The 17,455-nt window shown below is 39.7% G+C and overlaps 1 protein-coding gene across 2 annotated transcripts in view; it reads right to left on the reverse strand.

The window, feature by feature from the left end:
* Positions 1 to 3,182: 3,182 nt before the first annotated feature.
* The window catches only part of LOC149793310 (uncharacterized), a 46,236-nt gene continuing 31,963 nt past the window's right edge, over positions 3,183 to 17,455 (reverse strand). Inside the window, exons 3-5 of one of the 2 annotated variants that reach the window (XR_016422758.1) lie at positions 17,323 to 17,408; positions 9,330 to 9,422; positions 3,183 to 8,336 (exon numbers count right to left, since the gene is read on the reverse strand). The gene's annotated coding sequence lies outside the window, so the exon portion shown is untranslated. Of the gene's footprint in view, positions 8,337 to 9,329; positions 9,423 to 15,841; positions 17,409 to 17,455 lie in introns of those variants that run through there. The other variant, XR_016422759.1, reaches the window with a different exon arrangement.

Below are 17,455 nucleotides of genomic sequence, written 5' to 3' on the forward strand. Positions count from 1 at the left end.
TTTTCCTTCACGTCCGCGCTTTGACTTTAAGAACCGGGGTTGTTTCCAGTCTAACCATCCATTGTCGACTCATCCTCCTACGAAGATGTGCTCCAAACTAGCTAAGCTCAACGAAGCCTACGTGAATTTGCATAGGGTCAGACACAGCCTGATACCGAAGCCAGAAGAGATAGAGAATGTGAGAATGCTAAAAGTTACTGAAGACCTGATAGAAGAGCTCTTCAGAGAAGAAGTGAACAGGGAGAAAGAAGAATGGACAGAGAAGTACAGACTTCAGAGACAGCAGCAACAGCAGCAACAGCAACAACAACAACAACAACAACAACAGCAGCAGCAACCTGAAGCTGACAGAGGCTTTGTCGATTGTCGTATCGACACCAAAGAGTTCTTCTTCTCTTTCCGAAGAAGCAGACCTATCGCCAGAAAGTCTATCCTCAGAGGACATCGCATTCTTAGAAACTAAAAAAGATTGCCATAGCAAACAAAAAAACCCAAAAAAACAGCCCTTTTCAGGGCTACCCCAATACTCTAGAAAAGAAATAACCATCCATTTGCCAATGTGTGTAGGTAGAGTAGTGTGAATATAAACACTAACTCTTTTTTAAAAAATGTGAGGTTATGTGTTTGTGTGTTTGTGTATAAGATTGTGTGTTTGTAAGTGCTAACGTACGTTGGTATGGATAGTAGATTAAAATGATGTCTTTTTTGGTGATTGAGGTGTATATTTTGGGTTAGATTGGATTGCTTTGCGTATGTGGATAGTCTATTGAAGTGATTTATAAAAAATTTTAAAATAGTGATGGGTAGCATAAAAAAATGAGTGTTTCTTTTAGGTCCGCGCGTTGTTTTTTTTGGTCATGATCTAGGTAAGATCAATTTTATGTTTTTTGGGGGGATGTTTTCCTTCACGTCCGCGCTTTCACTATAAATTGAAGCTCGTTCGGCAGTCTAGCTACCCTTGTTGATTGATCAACACAAGAATGAATAGCAGAATAAGCAAACTTCTTGAACTCCAGATACATCTGGAATATGTCAGGCGCCTGTTAAATGAACTGGCCGCGGAGGCTATAGTAGAAGAGGAAAGAATAAAGAAGGAAGAGGAGGAGAGAAGACAGAGGGAAGAGGAGGAAAATAAAATAGGAGAGAGGATGTCGTACAATATTCCCGAGACAGAGGATTGGGGTGCTGAAGCGAATCATCCTCCCTCTGCGCTCCCCAGAAGAAAGGTGAAAGGAGACTGGGGAAGAAGATGCGTGTGTGGCGCCAGGCCAGGAAGGTGCCATCATTAGATAGGTGCATCTGGAGTTCAAAAAACAGCCCTTTTAAGGGCTACCCAATACTCTAGAAAAGAAATAACTATCCATTTGCCAATGTGTGTAGGTAGTGTGAATATAAACACTAACTCTTTATTCATAGTGTGAGTGTATGTGTTTGTGTTTGTAACGGCTAGCGTACGTTTGTGTGAATAGTAGATTATGGGTTTTTTAACTGTTTCTTAGCGTATGTGGAGAGTATAGTTAGGGTTTTATTATATGAAATGAGAAAGTAGGGGATGTTTTCCTTCACGTCCGCGCGATGTTTGGTCATGATCTAGGTAAGATCAATTTTATGTTTTAGGGGGATGTTTTCCATCACGTCCGCGCTTTCACTATAAGAACCCACCACGTTCGTCGTTGGAACCATTCTACGGAATAAAGACAAGGAAGATGGTAGCTGTAACAGAATTGTTTAACCAGTTGAAAGACATTTGGTATTGGATGGTGGATGGAGCTTATGCAGTGGAAAGGATTGAACGAGAATGGAAGCATGAACTTACCCGTGATTTTGTCAGAAGACAAGTGACCAACCTAAAATTAGCTATGGATCTGGTGAAAGAGATGATAGAAGAAGAAGTAAAAAGACTAAGAGGCTTTACAGATCCAGAGTATGTAAAGATTGGTCACTTAAAGGAAGCCATGGATAATGTGATAGAAGTCAGGTGCTTTTTGGAAGACGTAATGGAATGGACAGAGTGGTCCTTTGTCAAAAAAGGCCTAGACCAGCTTAAGAAATCGGAACAACTTATGAGAAAAGTAATGGAGGAAGAAGTGAAAAAGATCAAAGACAAGTGGAATAAAGAACGAAAGGATAAGGAAAACTTAAAGGAAAAAGAGGCCTTTGACAAACTCAACAACAATTGGATCAAGATACAAGAGAAGTTCAGGGCTATGGGTCACCCAGACTGGTTACCTGAAAAGAAAAAAGGAAGAACAAAGGAATTTGGGGAAAGATTAGGGGATGGATGAGGAAATGGAGGAAATAGAAGAAGAAGCAGAAGAAAGCCAAAGGCCCTTTTCAGGGCCAGCCATATTTCTCGAAAAGAGAATGACTTTTCAATTGCCTACCCCTTTTTTAAATTTAAATTTAAATTTAAATTTTAAAAAAAATAATTTTTTTTTAAAAAAATCCCATATTCAATTCCCCTTGAGGCTAGAGTGGCCCAAGACTTTTTCTCCATGTTCAATTCCCCTTGAGGCTAGAGTAGCCCAAGACTATTTCCCATGTTAAATTCCCCTTGAGGCTATAGTGGCCCACGATTTTTCTCCATGTTAAATTTCCACCTTACTACTCATATGCCCATTACTAAACCTAATTTCTAACTTGGATTATAGCTGGTTGAATGTGATTACTGACGCACCCTATCACGAAAGTACAAAGTACAAAGTAAACACTTTAAAGTGTAAAGAACAAACTTCAAAATATGAAGTAAAATCTACGTCGTATAAAGTATGAAGTATTAAGTGTGACAACTGATGTACGTTTTCTTACTTGGCACGTGCAAAGGCTACTCTATGTATATTTAACACAGGCTACTTTCTAAGTTCGATAATAAGAGAGAAATTAATTATTTAGCTTTTTATCATCATAGACTCCAAGCTATACATAAATTGCAAGATATCATTTTTTAGTTTATGTGGCAAATGAAGTTTAATCGTACAGGAAAATCTCCTTTAAATATGATGGGGTGGGGAAATGATCAATGCAAAATAGAGATATATTTTGTTTTTTTAATATCTGAATACAATGAATGGTGGTGTTGGACAAATATGGAAGCGATCAATATAGAACACATCCCGAAAAATATTACAATGATCTGTGTGTGTGTGTGTGTGTGTGTGTGTGTCAGTGAGAGAGAGAGAGAGAGAGAGAGAGAGAGAGAGAAAGAGAGAGAATGATAAGGCAAGACTGTGAGACTTTTCAATCATGCTGACTAATACATATACACGGCTTAGAGCATTCTCTTGTAAATAGGATACACCGGAGACTCGTGTTTTCGTTTTTGTTTCTTTTCTTTTCTTCTTCTTCTTTTCTGTTATTGTTTTTACTGTACTTTTTGTTTGTTTGATTTTGCTTTTTGGAGTAGGCTTTGTTTTAGTGGTGGAGGGGCAATTTGACAAGCACCGCTCTTAGAACTGGGTCATGTGATGTTTATCCATCGGATTATTCGATTGCACTTTGCACTTAGTATATGTGTACATTTGTTTTCGAAGCGCTTTCAACTCTTAATAAGTCTTTTTCAAAGGCAAATACAAAACATAGACTAGACAAACAAATAAAACAGACAAACCGTTGTCTTTGTAAAATTTACGTGACTATGACTTGTTGCGGATACTAAAAGATATTTTATATTGACCTAGAAATCGATGAGCCATAGCGTCATCTGTTATTTTATGTAAATTTATGTACGCGCAAATTGTATCCCAAATATTTCATTGTTATAGTTGTAATTATAGGTTATTGGGTGATCAATAAGCAAATTTAGAGAATTATTGAAAATAAAATATTCTTATACTCCTTCTTGAGAAGTACAGTCTGTCGTTATATCGTCGGCAATGGCAAGCAAACAGATTAGAGGTTCTCCCCCCACACACACACACAGGACTCTGTCCATTACAGACTGCCAGAAACGAAAAGACGGAATATAAAATCACATAAATATCTACAAAAACAAACGGTATGTATATACCATGGAAAATCAACAAATAGAATGTCAACTAAAACGAACCAGTGCACAAGGAAACATGGCGACGAGGAAAGAAATAAACCAACTGAGTAAATTTTTCAAGCTAAGAAGAATCGACACGCAAGACGGGAGCTACTTGGAATGCAGTTACAGAGAAGGAACACAAGAATTAGAGACGAAACACATTCCAAGAGAGAAAATACCAACCACAATGAAGATAGCAAATCCCGAGTGCTTAAACAGAGTATACTCCATTAACCCCAACGGATGTAAAGGCTACATTATACGACCGAAAGGAAAAACACCGGTTTTACCATATGGAGAAATGTACGTTGGAAAGGAGAACGTTATAGTAAAGAAACCAATACCCATCCTACGGAAAATTAAAAAAACAGACAGGAGACCTGCATGTGACGGATATCCCTTTAGAAATTCCACTAGAGGAAATAGTCAAACGTTCGAAGAAAAATTTCAAATACCAATGATATCGAGAAAGGGAATGATTGAGTCAACGACAATATATGACGGTACAAGAATATTAGAGATTGAAAAGAGAAAATTAAAGAGAATCAAAAGAACCTTCTATATGTTTGGATTTGTTGCCAAAACTTGGTATAAAGGTTGCATATTTGATAGAAAATGCAATAGATGTGGAAAAATGGGACATACACCTTTTAAATGTCCACAAAATCAAGCAACAGTAATTGAAGATAGAACAAACCGACAACAACAACAACAACAAGCATCAGCTCCAGAACAACCACAGAGAACTCAGCAAAAAACAGAAAAAACAACAACAACAGCAGCAATCACAAGTACAGACTGAAGTAGAAATCAATCAACAATTAAATAAGCAACAACAACAACAACAACAAGCTAATATCAAAATCATCAGACAAGATCAGGAAACATGGACACACAGACAGAAGTAGAGAATATACAATATGAACATAAGAACCGACAACAACAACAAAGCCCACAAAGACAACAAGGACAAATACAACAACAACAGCAGCAAGAAATTACAAATCCAAAGCAACTGCAAGAAACTAAACAACAACGACAAGACCTAAAGCAACAACAACCGCACCAGATGCAAGTACATAGTCCAGTACATATTCCAAAGGAGAACATACAACAAGCACATACGCAAAAATGGACCCAAGGCAACAACAACAACAACTACCAGGAAAACAAAATCAACAACAACAGCAACAGCCACAAGTCCATACTGAACTAGAAAACAGTAAACAGGTTAATAAGCAACAACAACAGCCGCAAGACCAAAATCACGATATAAACTTAAGGAACGAGGACAAACAGAAGAAAGCAGAAGATATACAGCAAGAATATAAGCAACAACAACAACAGAACCGACAACAACAACAAAATCCACAAAGTTAACAAGGACAAATACAACTACAACAGCAACAAGAAACCACAGATCCAAAGCAAGTGCAGAAAACTCAACAACAACGACAAGATCTAAAACAACAACAACCACAACAGATACAAGTACAGATGCAAGTACAGACTCCAGTAGGACAGCAAGTACAGACAAAAATAGACCAAAAGCAACAACAACAACAAGTACCAGGACAACAAAAGCAACAACAAAACCCACAAAGTCAGCAAGAAAATATACAACTACAACAGCAACAAAGTACAAAGCCAAAACAGCAAGAAAATACAGATCCCACACCAAAACAGCAAAACCAACAAGAACCAGCATGGAAACCTGACGAGATATATCCATATTGGAGGAGAATTCGACAACAAGAAGAAAAAATAAAAATAAGAATGCAACAGAAACAACAACAACTCCAAGAAAAAGAAAATAAAAAAGAGTCATCTAACTCTGAGGCAAGTGAAATAAGAACAGCAAGCCCAGTACTTAAAGCACTAAGAGAAATAGACAGGGAAAGATGAAAAGAAAAAAGAAGACGACTAAAAGAGGAAGAAGAACGAAGGTTGGAAGTAGAAAGCTGGTTTGACACAGATGAATACTTAGAAAGAACAAGAAAATAGAATATGCCGGCTGCAAAAAGGTAATTTTTTTTGTGAATGGCTGTCTTATTCTAGTCTTCTTGGTTTAAACCGCTTGGTTTCAATATTCTAAGGCGGCGTCTCCAGTAAGATTCCTTTTCTTTCCTGGTTTCGAGTTCCAAAGGTTCGATACTAGTTTTGCACTGTTTGTAGTCAGTTTATTACATTTATCTTAATCAATCCCTGACAAATATGATCCCTTGCTGGATCCAGTGCACTCGAAAGGACTGTTATTCGGCATATGATTTGTATTCTTTATACATATAATAATAATAATAATAATAATAATAATAATAATAATAATAATAATGAGGACTTTGTATAGCGCCCAATCTTTAGAAGCTCTAAGCGCTTTACAACATGAGACAACACCTAGAAGATAAAAAAATATAATGATATGATTACAAAAACAAACACCATGAAATTAGAAAATATAAAAAACATGCTGAGAATATTTAAGGTAGGAAACATTATTAGGTCTTTAAGTTTGTTCTTGCAGTCGAAATAAGTGAGTTTTGAGAACACTCTTGAATGGGATCACTGTGTATATGTGTCTAAATTCAGTGGGCAATTCATTCCACGTTGCTGGGCCCTGGTATGCAAAAGAACGCTGTCGTTATGACTTTGTTTTCATAGTGGGAATAATGAGTTTACGATTCTCAGAAGAGGAGCGTAAGTCTCTTGCTGGTGTGTACACATCGGTGAGGTCGGATAGGTATGTTGGACTAAAGTCCGACAGTGAAACGTAGCACAGAGAACAAATTTTGTGTTTGATTCTGGATCGAATGGATAGCCAGTTTAGGGTACAGAGCAGCGGGGAGGTGTGCTCTGATCGTGGTACTCTAAGTATGATCCGAGCAGCTGTGTTTTGAACTTTTTGAAGTTTCTGGAGCAGATATTGAGATGAACCAGAAAAAATTGAGATACAATAGTCCAGTCTTGAAAGTACTAATGAACACACCAGTGTTTTAGTGGCATCAACTGAAAGATATTTGCGAATTGAACCGATGCGTCTCCGCTCAAGATATGCAGCCTTGCATATGTTCATGACATGCTGGTGCAATGTGAGAGTACTGTCAAGAGTAACACCTAGGTTTCGTACTGATTGTGTGAATTTAATGTTGGTGTTGCTGATATTTATTGTTTGAGGTAAAGGATGTGAATGAGAAAATCTTTGTGTTGTGATCAGAGTGACCTCAGTTTTATCATCATTCGTCTGCAGCTTGTTACAAGTCATCCATGACTTCACATCAGAAATGCGCCTCTCTACACCTTGGATGGTAGCATCAACTTCAGTTGGGTGGCTAGATTTGTATATTTGGGTGTCATCAGCGTACAATTGGTGAGACACTGGATGGTGATTTATGACACTTGAGACCGAATGAGTGTATAGAATGAAGAGAACAGGTCCAAGAACACACCCATGTGAAACACCACAACATAGATCAACTGGGCTGGAGTGTATTCCATTTGCAGATACAATTTGTGTCCTGTTGACCAAGTAGGACTACTACCACAGTAAGGCTGTATCATGAATGCCAAATACATGCTGGAGACGGTGAAGTAATATATCATGGTCTATTGTGCCAAATGCTGCAGACAAATCAAGGAGGGTGAGGACTGTAATCTTTCCGCTATCCAAAGCAGAGAGAATGTCATTAACTACTTTTAGAAGTATAGTTTCACTACTGTGACAAGGGGGATATGCAGATTGCACATTGCTAAAAGGACTGAATTCAGATGAGATACAAGATTTTTTTTTATATGAACGGGAGATTAGAAACTGGGCAGTAGTTCTTTAAATCGTTATGGTCTGGTGTTGGTTTCTTCAGCAGAGGCTTTACAATGGCAGTTTTGAAAAATGATGGGAATACCCCGGATGAGAGAGAGGTATTAATAACATCAGTCAGTGAAGGCAATACTGGATCTAAGCACTCAAGCAGCAGTGATGTTGGAATTGGATCAAGTTCACGTGACTTTGGTGCACTCTTCATCAGGATTGTACGTACGAAATCCATAGAGACAGGTTCAAATGCTGCTAATGGTTGCCGCTCAAATTTTGTATCCCAACTGTATGGTGACGACGAGTCAATTGAAATTGGGGTGTCAAGCTTATCTCTAATGGTTTTTACTTTATCACGGAAGAAATTTGCAAAGATGTCCGGAATGTCGACTGGAGACAAGGTAGTAGGAAGTGGTGTAGGTTTGTTCCTTGACATTAGCTTGTTAGTAATCTCGAAGAGCTCTTTGCAGCTGGAACTTTCCATGGTCTGAGTAGTGTAGTGGGCTGATAATAATAATTATATATATATATATATGTGTGTGTGTGTGTGTGTGTGTGTGTGTGTGTGTGTGACAAATATGCTATTTACCAATAGCTATGATTTTTAAGTAAGTAACAGAAAAGAGGGAAACCAACAAATTTAGTAAAATTCATCAAATAATATATTTCCTAAGACTATATATTGAAATTTAAAATGAATTCCGGTGGTATTTCAAATGAATTCCAAATGTACTCAACTGCATCCTGAGAGATATCTATATAAATGTTACGTAATACTTTAAAATGCTTTTACATGAGGTCATTAGATCCGCGCTAGCGACAAACGTAGAAATCTACTTTATGCATGGTTTTCTGATATGTATAGATAGCCCAAAATGCTGGTCATGCACACGCATTTTCACTAATTTTCTAAATATTTCTGCATATCCGAGTTCATCGTTTACAAATTGGGGAATTTCTGAATTAAAACTAGTATACCCAAATTTATTGGAAGCTGATAAAGATATAATTTTTATTTGCAATACATTTTAGTAAGTTTCTGGAAAAACTTAGGCGTTCGAACCATGATGTTATGTCTTAAATGGGGAGAAAGATAAGAAACTTGGAAGAAACGGTAAAGTAAGACTAATTTGTGAACAAAAATATTCAACTGGTTACAGTGAATTTGCATTTTAATTGTATTTCATTAGGATGATGCTAATGACTTCAAAGACGGAAAGATCAATATCTTTGAATAAGAATTATACAGTGGTGCTATCACATTTAACAGACATTTATATGGAGGAAAACTGCGTAATGTTTAAGTGGACTAGAAATCTTCGGGAGCATAAAAATTATGTTTACATGTTGATAACTCAAGAGATATAATGAATGAAAAAGGCTCAGTTCTAATATTTAAAATCTATTAGAATACATTCAATATTCCTGGTCTTGTTTTATTGTGATCGTAATGCATCATCGAGCCAGAAGCAACGTGTATCGTATGTATAATTTTACCTGTGAAAAGACGAAATCGACACACAACGGCACAGCTCTGGAGAAGGCACACCCGTTGTGCACGGACTTTGCGAAGCAGAATTATCAAGTACACTATAAAGACACGCATTCGATCAGAGTTTTGTATTTAGCGTGATTCGATCCAAAAGAGAAACAAACTTTATTGAAGAGAAAATTGTAATCAAGTATTTTACGATGCATTGAGTAATGTTGCGAATTAACAACAAAAATTGTCAAACCTATATCGTTAATAAATGAAGATAAAAACATATTGAAGAGAAAATTGTAATCAAGTATGTTACGATGTGTTGAGTAATGTTGCGAATTAACAACAAAAGTTGTCAAACCTATATCGTTAATAAATGAAGATAAAAACATTTTCTTTCTACAAATATATCTATATCTACAAGAATGCAATATGTAATGTCAAAATTCAAAAAAGAATCACTTAACTGGCAAGTATTGATGTTAGCACATAACAAATACAATCTGAGTTACAGTGCTTCCTAACTAGATGCCATTATTCATTAATTTCATGTCCTGTTCGTCAAAACACTGGATGAAAATAATCAGGATGAATAGGTAAACAATATAACTAAGATCAAAACTGTATTTCATTCAGTACAAATATCATAGCTGACATTCATGAAAGAAGGAAAAGGAGTAGTATTTCAAAGCACAATACATGTTGTGTTCAGTTTTAGATTCATGGTACATTCAGTAAAACTGATTAAAGATCTAAGTGATGATAAAATATAGAAAATCCAAGAGAGTTTACAAATATGACACCTAAATATTAGCGGAAATACATTTTATTCATGTTTTTTCATTAACGTTTTAATGAAAGAGCCATAAAACCAATAGAAGTGTTTTACTAATAACTTCATGATGCAAGGATATATATATATATATAGAGAGAGAGAGAGAGAGAGAGAGAGAGAGAGAGAGAGAGAGAGAGATATTCTGAAGTAAGTCACGAATACAACCTAAACAATTGAAATAGGGAACAATGTTTGCGATCACGTTCTAATAGCTCAGTATCCAATGGTTATGGTTGCCAATGTTCCTCTGTATAAACAATCTTCAGAAATTGACTATGTGCCAATACATGCAGCTGAATAAATTCTATGAGTACATCACCATTCCTTCGGAATATGAGATGAAAATGATGCTGGTTGTATTTTAAAAGTAGATTTAAAGAGTCCATTACATCTGCACAACTATTTCGATGACTATCCATTAGTTACAGAGAAATTCATTCCACACGAAAATGAATTATTTCACCTGCAAATGTAGTCGTTAAATGATTACGTGGCACAAACCTGACAAGAAAAGTATTGTGTACATTGAAGAACAAAGATAAGCGTGATACTTAATAGAGAAACTAAAGCCCGTATGTGAATTATCATATTTGCTCTAGTCATCCCTTAAATCTTCCATTGAACTGACAAAGAACAACAAATGATTTCAAGAAAGATTTTTGTCCAAACTGAAAGAAGAACGCTGTATTCGGTATTCAGATGTAAATTCTCCGACTATAACAACAATATTAATATATGCATATAAAAAAATAAAATCTCAGAAACCTCTTTCATCTGCCAGAAGTAATATTTCTTTCAATAATTTAGTGTTAGCCAGTTACAAATTATGAAATACGTAACAAACCAAAATACACTGGATTTTCAAATGGTTGATTCATGAACCCTATTGCAGCAATTTGACATAGCAATTCAAAATAAACCAGTCTTGACTGGCACATATTAATAATGGCAAATTATCTTCTTGTTCCTTTGAAGTTTGAGTCTTTATTTTTTTTCCCTGACTTCACACTACATTCTGTTATGGAACCTTAATGCCCCAAAATGCTAAATATGATATAACTACATTTGCATCTGTAAAGCAGAGGCTAAAGAATAAAAATAACGATATTTAAATATTATACACTATAAACAGAATCTTGAGTTTGAGTACTGATATAGCCTTAAGCGTAGAGAAAAACATATATACACAGATAACCATCCTACCCTTCAGCTATTATTTCCAGCCTCTGAGAATGGTATTAAGACCTACCGTTCCGGAAAAAGCTATAGCCAAATCATGATAATCGTTACAAACATACATTCAAAGATTATCCACATGAAGAGAATGTCACAAAAACATTTTATCACATTTTAATTAGCGCAACAATCATTGTTATTGCTAAATTAAACTAATGAGAGGATTCAATCGTGGTGATTATTGTTTGCATGTTTCATCGTTTCTCTGCTACACACACACATCATTGGCGACTCAGTCTCGAGAGACCATGCGAATAGCGCCCTTGGGGTGTTGTCTGTCTTTGGGGTGTTGGCATCGTCTGATGTGGCTGTGCAGGCCTATACGCGAGTGACAGTCCCTATTGCAGTTGGTGCAGACATATTGGGAAGTCTGAGTTACTGTCTTTGCTGCCGCGTTCTTCTTTCTGTCACGTTTCTCTGCCGCCAACTGGCCTCTCCTCGCATCAGCGACTGATATGCCCTTGTTTACCTCCAGTCTCCAGGTGCCTTGGTCCTCAGCCAGCACTTCCCATCCATCGGGTGAAATGTCGCATGCCTTCATGTCCCTCTTGCAGACCTCCTTGAAACGGAGTGAGGGGCGGCCGACTCTTCTCGTGCCAGTGGCCAGCTGTCCATATAGGATGTCCCTTGGCAGTCTCCCATCTTCCATGCGTCGAACGTGTCCCAGCCATCGAAGGCGGCGTTTGCTCAGCAGGGAGTACATGTTGGGGGGTACTTGAACGCTGCATGATCTCGCTGTGTGGGACACGGTCTTGCCAGCTGATTTTCAGGATGCGTTTAAGTAACCGTATATGGAAGGAGATTAGCGGGCTCTCTTGCCTCATGTAGGTACACCAGGTCTCACTTCCATATAAAATGGTGCTGAGAACGCAGGCCTGGTAGACTTGGACCTTGGTGTGCTCTGTCAGCGTGTTGTTTTCCCACACCCCCTTCGTTAATCGTGCTATGAAGGTGTTTGCCTTTCCAAGCCTTCTGTCCAGCTCCATATCAAGCGAGAGAGTGTTGCTGATGGTTGACCCCAGGTAGGTAAAGTTGTTGACTGCTTCCAGGGTGACACCATCGATTGTGATGGAAGGGGCAATGGTGGTATCTTGCACGCTGACATTTGTCTTTTCCAGGCTGATGGTGAGCCCAAACTGCATGCGGGCATCAGCGAAACGGTCTCCCAGTCTCTGTAGGGCTCCCTCGGTGTGGGTCACAAGAGCCGCGTCATCTGCAAAAAGCATCTCCCTGATGAGCACAGCCGTCACTTTGGTCTTCGAGCGCAGTCGTTCCAGGTTGAACAGCCTCTCGGCGGACCTGGTGTGTAGATATATGCCATCAGTGGACGAGTCGAAGGCGTAGTACAGGAGCAGGGAGAAGAAGATTCCGAAAAGGGTTGGCGCCAGCACGCAGCCCTGCTTCACGCCGCTGTTAATTGGGAAGGAGGTTGAGTAGGATCCATCATACAGGACTGTTCCCTTCATATCTGCATGGAAAGAGATTATCATGCTGATGAGTTTTGGGGAGCAACTGATTTTACTGAGAAGTTCAAAAAGGCCCTTCCTGCTGACCAAGTCAAAGGCCTTGGTGAGGTCGATGAACATCATTTAGAGTGGTTGACCTTGCTCTCTGCTCTTCGCTTGGAGTTGTCGTAGGGAGAGGATCATGTCTGTCGTCGACCTGCCTGCTCTGAAGCCGCACTGGGATTCCGGGTACACACGGTCCGCCAGCACCTGCAGCCTGTTGAGTATGATGCGGGCTTTCACTTTACCAACGATGCTCAGGAGCGAGATCCCTCTGTAATCATTACAGTCACTGCGGTCGCCCTTGTTTTTGTAAAGAGTCACAATTGTGGCGTCGCGCAAGTCTTGGGGGACTGCTCCTTCCTCCCAGCAGAGGCAAAGTAGCTCATGCAGTGGCTGAAGCAATGTTGGTTTCCCACGTTTGATAGCTTCTGGCGGGATGGTGTCACTACCTGGTGCTTTGTCGTTTGGGACGGAGTCAATTGCTTTGCTGAGCTCCTCTAAGGTTGGCACCTTGTCGAGCTCCTCCATGGTGGGCAGATTCTTTATGCTGCTGAGGGCTGCATCGGTGTCTGACGTTTCTCGGGAGTATAGCTCTGAGAAGTGCTTCACCCATCTGGCCATCTGTTTCCCACGGTCTGTGATCTTCTCTCCCATCAGAGATTTCAGGGGAACGACTACTTTCACTGTAGGGCCGTAGAGCCTTCTTGATGACACTGTACATACCGTGGACGTTTCTGGACTCGACACTGTGCTGGATTCCTTCACACAGTTGTTGCCAGTACTCGTTCGCGCAGTGTCTAGCGATGAGTTGCGTGTTGCTTCGGGCACCTCTGAGAGCAGCAAACGTCCGTTCATTAGGGCATTTTTGTAAGCTATAAAGGCTTTTCGTTTCTCCTCGATTAGTGGTTCCATCCTTGTTAGGTGTGCGTTGAATCAGTCCTGGCTGGGTCGTTCTTTCTTGCCAAACGTGGACATGGCTGTACTGTAGATGGCACCCTTCATGGCGTTCCACTTGGCTGTGGCATCGTGCTCTGGCAGGTTCTGGAGAGCCTTGTCCATGGTGGACACTTACTCATCCACCTTAAAGGGGAACGACATCTGCGCAGTGTTTATGCGAGGGCGTCCTTTTGGTTTTGAGCGGTGTAGTGTGTGTGGCAGTAGTCGCACCCTGGTGCTCACGAGGGCATGGTCGGAGTCGCAGTCTGCTCTGTGGTAGGTTCTGGTGGAGAGGACGCTGTTACGGGCATTGCGCCTGGTGATGACCAAGTCGAGTTGGTAACAGCGATGAGACCTGGGGTGTTTCCATGACACTTTGTGTTGTGGCTTGCACTTAAAGAAGGTGTTGGAGACGCACAGGCCATGGTAGGTGCACAGCTCCAGCAGTCTCTGACCGTTTTCGTTGATCTTTCCAGTGCCATGAGTCCAACTGCCCATAGAACTGATCCTTTGTGTCTTCCGAAGACGTGAGGGTGGGGGAGTGAACACTGATGATGTTGACAGGATCTGCAGCAGTGGTGAGGCGAATGGACAAGAGACGCTCAGTGCCCCCCTTTGGGAGGTTCAACCGTGGCCATGAAATTGTTTTTGATGGCGAAGCCCACTCCGTGCTGGCGGGGCTCCTCATGTTCTCGACCCTTCCAGAAGAAGGTATAGTTTTCCTCTCTGAGGGAGCCACTAGAGGCAAGCCTAGTTTCCTGGAGGGCAGCTATGCTGATATTTAGTCTGGTGAGTTTTCTATCGATGATGGCCGTCTTTCTGGTGTCGTCCACTTCCCTGAGGTCGTCGGAGATGCCTGTGAACATGGTGCGCACATTCCAGCTTGCGAATCGAAGAGCTGGAGTCTTCTTTATTGGTTTCTTGTTTCTTTTGTCTGGTGTGGAATTTCTGTCTGCTTGTCATACTGAGCAACACACTGAGCTCCAGACTCCCACTGGAGCAGGCAGACGATGTCGGGTCAACACCTTATTGACCAGGGGCTTCCCGGCTTGAGGCGGGCGAAAGTCGGCCAGTGGGACACGATGATCCCTCCAACCGTCAAAGCTGACCCGTGGCGACCCTTCCCTACGCCAATCGGGTGGGACTTATAACCCGTAAACTGTCAGCTTCCGTGTTGTTTTCTCACTCAGTAGCGAGACTGGAGTGACCTCTCCAGGGCGCAAGCCTGGGCGTGGAGTATGGAGATTCTGGGCTGTGCAGACGTCAGGATCCCCCTCTCGTCATTGCTGGTGGGGTCCAAAGGAGCCATCATCCAATGGATGAGACTTGGTGGGTTTTGAATCAGAGTTTCCTTCTCCTAGACGAACTACCTAACAAGGCTACCGAGCTTTATCTGCCCTTCTCTTAGACTGGCTGCTTGCCAAGGCTAACGAGCCCAGTCTGCCCACGCAGTTATACCGCCGGGCACTCGGTCGCGCCACACAGCAGGCTCTGTGAAAAAGGGGGGGGGGGCCGCGTGAAGGTGCTGCTGTGGACACAATAGTGTAGGAGAGGCCATATGCAAGTAACCTCCTGCCCAGCAGAGTGAGACAGTGGTCCTGCGGCGATCACGACACCTGGAAAGGAGAGGCTATGAGAGACGCTTCACTTTCCTTTGGCAAGCGGGACGTCAGGCCCAGGCCTCGCATCCCCCATATATATATATATATATATATATATATATATATATATATATATATATATATATATATATATATATATATATATATATATATATATATATCTTTGTTCAGACAGAACCTTTTTACAGTGGCATGGAGTACAACATCAAGACCCATGCCATAAATGATTATCTAAATGATAACATACTTTGCTTTACCACAAAAAAAATAAGAAGTTCCTTGACTTTTTAGATAGGTTGAACGGTGTTAGAATTAGGGTGTAATGGACAAAACCATATTTGTTCAACCTTCTTCATTCACAACTGACAAACGCGAGAAAAACTATGTTTTGGGAATAACAAAAGGCGTAATCGCAATTATTTAAAGTTTAACATGTATAAAATCTGTTTACTTACAATAAGCATTACCAGGAACAATCAGAGAGTTCATGTGAAAAGAGTATAAAAATAAATAAAGTTGTTTTGGTTTGTTTTTGTTCTTTTTCGTTTTAAATATAAATAATTCACCTTAAGGACATGTAAGTACTGTACCTTCAGCACACATTGTTTTTGACACGACTCTATTCGTGCAAATTTGAGTATTATTCCAGGAGATGCGCCGGTAGTCCTTATTGAGACCTATATCCTTCGGATTATGAAGCCCGCCCAAAGCCCCGCCCAAAGCCCCGCCGCTAAAGTTTTCTTTACGATTTTCACCTTTCTCTAATGTAAGCTGTTCTAAACTGAAGCCTCCCTCTCCCACCCTTCGTCACTAAAGATGGTGTGCTTTTTTCATTTACTGTTCCTACTGTGAAAACATTTTTTAGAATTCAATGTAATGGATTTTTGTACAAGTTATTTTCTTTCTGACTGTATTGTACCTCTTTGAACCTATTGCAATCGTTGATGAATAAAACAAACACATCGTGGTTCATTTCATTTTCATCGATCATTTGCTTGTTATGCTGTTGATATTACTCAGATTACGTGTTCTTGTTTTTATGGATTGGGTTTTTTGTTTCATTGTATGTTTATTTTTTTGCGGGGGGAGGGTATTGTTGTTCGTCTTTTCTTTCCTGTTTTATTTTCCTCAGCCCAGATCTGACTGTATTGATATTGGGATATTTAATAACCAAATCAATCTAAAGCATCTATCATTGTAAATTCAATTTCATTTAGCAAAATAAGTTCATTTTCCCTTTTGTGGTTATAGTTTTAACCAGTTTGACTGATAAAGACTGATGTGTTTCTCATATAGTTGATTGTGAACTGAACATGGAATGTTTAATTTTGCAATGGTTCAAACATCTATATGAACTGGTGGGCCTATTGACATTCTAAACAACTTCTTCAAATGCATAATGATGGCAACTTTAAGAGTGGATGGATGTTAAATAGAGTTAATAAAAAATAAAATTAAAAGCCATACTATTTATTACCTGTAAGGTTTAAGTATTTCATGGAATCATGTTGGACAAGGTTTGCCGTAATATGTGTACGAAATGTTTTCATGAAATATGTGCACTATGTGCTCTGCGCGTGTGCCATTGGTATTGCTCTGTGTTTGTTCTTTAGTACAGTGATCTGTCACATTATGTTCGGTACAAGATTTTCCATTACATCAGCTTTGAAAACAAAGGTCGTTTTACCTTTTTAAAGCAAATTAACAATGCTTCTGAAACAACTAAGCCACCCATAAAATAATAGGTTGTACTGTTCCAATGTATTAATTACATTCGCTTAGTATTGTGTTCAAAGAATGTACAGTGAGAAACGTTTTGGAGTGATCCTGTTCTTTCATTAAACTTTCAGCTTTTGCTTTTGAACATTACCTGCCAAGTACAAGCTCCGGAGGGCATTTTAACTTCGCAAGTAATCTTGATTTCATTTTCTTCTTTCTTCTTTTTATCTTGCTCACCTTTCGTGTTTTGTAATGAAATTAGAATAAATGTTAATTGTAAATCA

The sequence above is a fragment of the Sinohyriopsis cumingii genome, chromosome 8 (genome assembly GCF_028554795.1).
Source record: "Sinohyriopsis cumingii isolate HCF-2022 chromosome 8, ASM2855479v2, whole genome shotgun sequence".
Lineage (NCBI taxonomy): Eukaryota > Metazoa > Mollusca > Bivalvia > Unionida > Unionidae > Sinohyriopsis > Sinohyriopsis cumingii.